Source organism: Patella vulgata, chromosome 3 (assembly GCF_932274485.2).
Source record: "Patella vulgata chromosome 3, xgPatVulg1.2, whole genome shotgun sequence".
NCBI lineage: Eukaryota > Metazoa > Mollusca > Gastropoda > Patellidae > Patella > Patella vulgata.
In genome coordinates this window covers 62,757,000-62,762,999 of record NC_065881.2, presented here as the reverse complement: position 1 = coordinate 62,762,999, position 6,000 = coordinate 62,757,000, and positions in this window count along the sequence as shown.

Here is a 6,000-nt window from a genome sequence, read left to right as displayed (position 1 = left end):
TCATCCAGGATTATGAAGACAGTGGTGATATGGCCGATTTTTATTTCAAATTCTATCTTTTATGGGTTCTTTTGCATGTAAACAGGACCTCAAATTTTCTTACCAATGACAAGATTGATCACATGATGATACAAAATTGTTCATTTGATATTGAAATTGTTGAAATGACAAGATGGGAGTTTATCGACATCATAGTGACGTTAATCAGGTGATTATAATGTATGATTGTTTAAAATAATAAACAAGAGTACAACAAAAGTTTGGAGGATCTGTAGCTCACAATACCTATTATCTATGCTACTCATGGGTTGGATTCCAGGTTTGTACATAAGGAGTCAAATCACAAGCAAATTATGTTAGTCCTGGTTAGTTTCGCATGGACATTAAATTGAATTTTTTCTCTGTGAACAAAAGTTTGTTAACCATTTAAACTGTAAAGAGAAGTAGAATCTAGTGTTTTAAAAATAGGAAGCATACCCAGACTCGTGCACAACACTTGAAAGCTACGTAGCAGATCACATTGGTGCCAATGGCCACATAAGGGATTTTTTTCAAATGATAATGACATCTTTCAGATGATGATTTCATATTGTTCAGATGATGTTGATATTGATCAAATGATATTACTGATATTAATGGTACAGGAAAGGTAATGAGGATATTCAGAAGATATTCAAATGAGGATATTGAGATTGTTCGGATGATAATACATTGGTTAAAATTGTTCAGATGATTATGAAGTTGTTCAGATAATAATACAACATTGATATTGAAATGACTTTGTTGTATGATGATAAAAACATGGACAAGATAGTAATATTGAGATTGATCAGATAATGATTTCAGATTAATAATTGCAAGCTAATTTATTGCATACTAAATGCACTTCAGTAAACTAACATAGTAAGTAAAGAACAGTTAGTCTTAAAACAGAAATAACTATTGTAGCTTTAAAAAGAGAAATAAACGGAATGGTGCTGATTACGGACCTGAAACAGTAAGGCTAAATTCTCAGGAATTTTGGGGATCATTATTAGAAGTACAATTGGTCACTTTATTATCTTGCTAATTTCTTGTTTTCAGTTTTACAAAACTTCTAATTTGAATCTGCTAATTGTCAAAAATTTGTAAAAAGCAATGTATTAAAATTTAGATTTTTTGGTCTCTGCAAAATGGCTTATCATTGATGATATTAAAATTGGTTTTTATTGTGTCAAATTTCAGGAGGGTTTAATTTGCTATTCTAAGTAAAGGTTATCCCACAACTAATTGCAAATTTTAATACAGGAAACAAAACGTAAGTAATGGGATTTTAACAGTTATTTTCCACATGATAATGATTTAATCACTTCACATCCTGATATACTTTATGTATACACAAAATGTCATAGTAAAATAACATATAATATACTAGAACATAGTGTTTAGGGGTCAATATACATAATGTTATCACTTCAATTATTCAGAAAATATTTAACTTGAATCGAAAATACAGCCCAATTTTTTAATTTACTGGGATTATAGAAACTATCAATTTTTCGCTATTAAGATCATCATGTAGATTAGATAAGTGTTGAAATTTGTATATATTGATCTTTCTGAAATGTTAAAATGTAAATAAGTTATGAGTTTTTATAGTTAAAAATACTGTTAGAAATATATATATATTGAATTTGATTTTCTACGCCATGAATAAATACATTACATACGTAATAAGTATAACAATATAACAATAAATATATATATTGATTAGTGACAGCATTGCTTGAAATTAAACCAATCAATGCTGTATATATCTTCATCTAGTTTAAAATCTTTAACTTCTGTTTCTTTCATTCTTTCTATGACAGAATAGAAGAGGATGAAAGTTAGGGCTTCGCTCTGTTAATTATATGCCAGAGGAAGTTGTCAATTGAAGTTTCTATGTTAATTTCAGGTAAATTAAAGATAATTAAACTCTGACTCGTTAATATCAAACCACCTAATTTAAATATACCCCAAAAAAATAATAATAAGTACAGTGTTCAGTATATGAACTATAAGCTTTGTTGCATCCCGTTGTTTATAAATTGTCAATTTCTGACCTTTCGCATATGGATAGAGATAATTAATTTTGATTGATTCAAATGTACATTTCCTGTGAAATTAGTACTATTGTTAATAGCTTATTTAACAGTTGCCTCAATATTAATAATAATACCGGAAAGAAGCCTCATTATCTGGTTAATTATTGGAAGATATTAATGACTGGTTGACCCTATGATATTATAGACAAGAGATTCCATCATCAAGACAAGTCCTACCAATCCATGCTGTAGCAAGCAGTGTATTACTGTAAACCATCCAACAACTCAAAAGGTAACAACATATTCTTCTTTTAGTAACTTATTTAGGGCATGAATTTTTTGGGTGTAAATTCTGACAGTTCTACTACTACTTACTCTTAGTATGGTACTCTGACTGTTTGTCATGTTGTAATTTAAAGGAATTTTTGAAACAATGTTTGGTAGGAATATGTCTTTAGAGGACTGATAGAATAAGAAGAATTGGACAAGTGAAGATGATGATGAACGAGCCTGATAGTGTTTTATTGTCTAACTTCAAAATCATCAGTCATTATTCCAAACTAAGTGCGACTTTTTGTAATTGGTAAATCTAAATGACTTGCCTCTGAGAGATTGATTTCTTTTAGTTTTCAAGATGGCACCCAAGTTAAAAGCCTAATGTAAGTGCGAGCTGTCACAAATGGAAATGAAATCTGAAGATTAATAAGGGTTAGAAATGGTAAAGATTAAATAGTGTGATGTATAAAGCCCAATATTACATGTTGATTTATGGTCCCCTGTTTATTTAGTTTGGCCGATTACAAGAATTATCAACTCTGTCGAATACACCAGCTTAATTCCTAGCTTTTGTTAGCTTGAACCAAATACTTTTAAGGTCATTAGGTATAATTACTTTGGTAACCTTTTTTTTCTTTCAATGTAAAATATGGTTCATGTATTGATGATTTATATAAGAAATGGACAATTTAATCTATATGGATTCATTCAAAATGTAAGTCATAAAAGTGTTTTTTCTGGTATCTGAAACATATGGTTGATTGGACCACCTATATTATTTAGTTTGAAATGGAGATATTGGTTTATTGTATTGACTTAAAGGTGGTCATACATTGTTGTTACTCCTGACTGTCTGTTGATCTGTCCGGCATCTACAATTCCTTATGTGCACCTTAGAGGGTAAAATTATCATACCACTTGAAATATATACAGTGTTTATATCCATTAGACAGATAAGCCTATTAATTTTGGAGTTTATACACAGTGTAATGAGAGGAAGATGTGTCCTATGGATTTTCAACCTTTTTCAATAATTATGGATTATGGCCCTTAATGTACGAACATTCACATTTTTAGATTGTCTCCCTAGAGGTCACAATTTTTATCTGATTTAAAAGATCAAATATACGCCATTACACCTTAATGACAATTGAGTTTGGCCACTCTTCATAGCAAATAGTCCAAAAGTATGGTATATCAAGGTTGTGGCCCCTTGATCCGATTTTGATTTTATGTTTATATCACAAAGATCTTGGATCCTTTCAATAGTTTGCGTATAGCGGTCCGTAACTTCCTGGATTATGGCCCCTGATTGTACGAAAAAATCACGATTTTAGCTTGTGGACCCTCTAGTGGTCCCTGGTTTTATTCAATTTTAAGAACCGTTTAAATATATCACCGTTGCGTTGAGTTCGAATTTTGTGAAAATCGGACCAAAACTGACGGACAAAATGGCTGCCTCTCGTACGCAAATAGTGTAGATATTTTGATCCGATTTAGATGAAACTTTACATTGATGTTTATAACCCAAAGATTTGGTTCCTGTCAATATTTGCACATATCGGACCGTAACTTCCTGGATTATGGCCTCTGATTGTACAAAAAATCACATTATTATTTTAGATCATTCTCTGTCCATCTCTTTGCAAAATGTGGGCTTATCTTGCATGTCAGTCGCTTGTTACAATAAACATGATAAAACATACATGAATGTGAGTAATAAGTTTAAGTAAAATGATCACAAATATTAAAATGTGAAATATTTGTTAAAAATGACACAGATAATCTAGCATAATGGTGGGGCACTTTTGTACTGAACCCATTTACTTGAAGTAATGTTCTGGATTCAAATCATTGCACATAACAAGATACATAATTATTGAACCACTATTTATGGGTGTTATGTATAAGGCAGGATACACTTTCATTTTCTAGACTACCTGGTGGTACTCCTTTGAGATTGGAAAGATTTTCATTACACTGTTTGAAAAAGTGGAGAGTTTTGGAAATCCTAATTTCTTATTTCTGTAATTTCTTAGTTCAGAGAAAACAACTGCTGGGGAATTTTATTTTTAAAAATCAAACATATTATTAGTGAACTAATGTGTTTCAGTTGTATTTGACAAGAGTAACTGTATACCCCATGTAGATTATGATAGAATTAAGTTTTAAGAGATGATATTAGTTAAAAAATAGTATGGAGATTTGACCATGGTGACATCTCAGTTAACTATATAAATTCTCTTGTTATTATGATTAAAACTTGTTGGATGTAACAGCTGGCCTTCAATATTTATTCACTAATTTTAGAGCTTCATTAACTAAATTATAACTTTTCTTGGTTAAATTCATCAGATATCTCATATTTCATTTACCCTCCAGGCTTTTTTCTATTCAACGAAAAGTAATGAAGTATGGTATTATTATTGCCATTGTTAACTTTTTGTATGAAAAATAAGATTACCGTGGTAACTGTTAATGCTAAATAATGATGATAATTAAAAGATTTCCTTTTACTGATCTGAAAATAGATTATAGTACTTTAAAGTACACCTTGTGTATTAAAAATATGATGATGATTTTATTCTTAAAATCTACTTCAATTCCATTTGACTGTTTGCCATATTGCAACATGTATATGAAATAATGTCTCTCCTTATCATTAGCAATTCAGATAATAATATTTCAGTTTTTGTTAAATATTTATGTTATTCTTTTCTCAATAAAAAAAGGAATTTTTTAATATCTTTTTCCAGTTCTGAAAAAATACAGAGACATGTCATAAATTCTGACATTCATATCAAGTGTCCGTTTTCTTATTTAGAGTAATTTTTTTCCTGATATAGTGAGAAAGTATGTGTAGCTCTCATAGAATCAACAAATGGTAAAGTGGAAAATAGAAGGAATGAAGACAAATCCTGGCTATAATTAAACCTGTATTGTTTGTAAAGTGACATTTAGTCAGATTTCTTGAATTCCACAAATTTAGAGCCAATTGTTCTATCCCTGGATTTGATATTTGCAGTGTTTTCATAGCAATTGCATTCTGTCTTGTAATCAATACAGTGTCATGTGCAGCCATTGAAAATGAATCGCAGATTCATTTACGCTGCGGCTAATGATATTTGTATGAGGAAGAAGTTGAAAACAGAGGGACCAATTGACTCAGTTCAGGCTGTGTTTTGATTATGCCCAATAAGAAGTTGGTTGGCAGTTATTGGAAAAATATGTTGTTATATTTGAGAATTTCTAGCTGGTATTATAACATATGGTTTTATAGACAATGGAGGATTATGAAGCTTAAGAATTGATATTATACACTAAACACATTCTTTGTCACAGCTGGGAACCCCCTATAATCAACAGCCACGCTACGACATGAAAAATTTGCATATTTAATCACGCTAACATTGAGTGGTAATCAATACACAGTATATTTATTATTATGGGGAAAAAAGTATCGATCTTAATTGTTCTGCTGTGAAATTTTCTAAGTAGAGAACGATAACAGCTTGGTAATAACAATAGAAAACTTCTTAGTGGAAAATGAGTTTGACATTCAAAGATATTTATTAACAGTTATGTAGATGTGAGGTAAGATTATGACAAACATTGCTTTAATCAATTAATATTCTAAAAATGCGAGGAACAACATGTC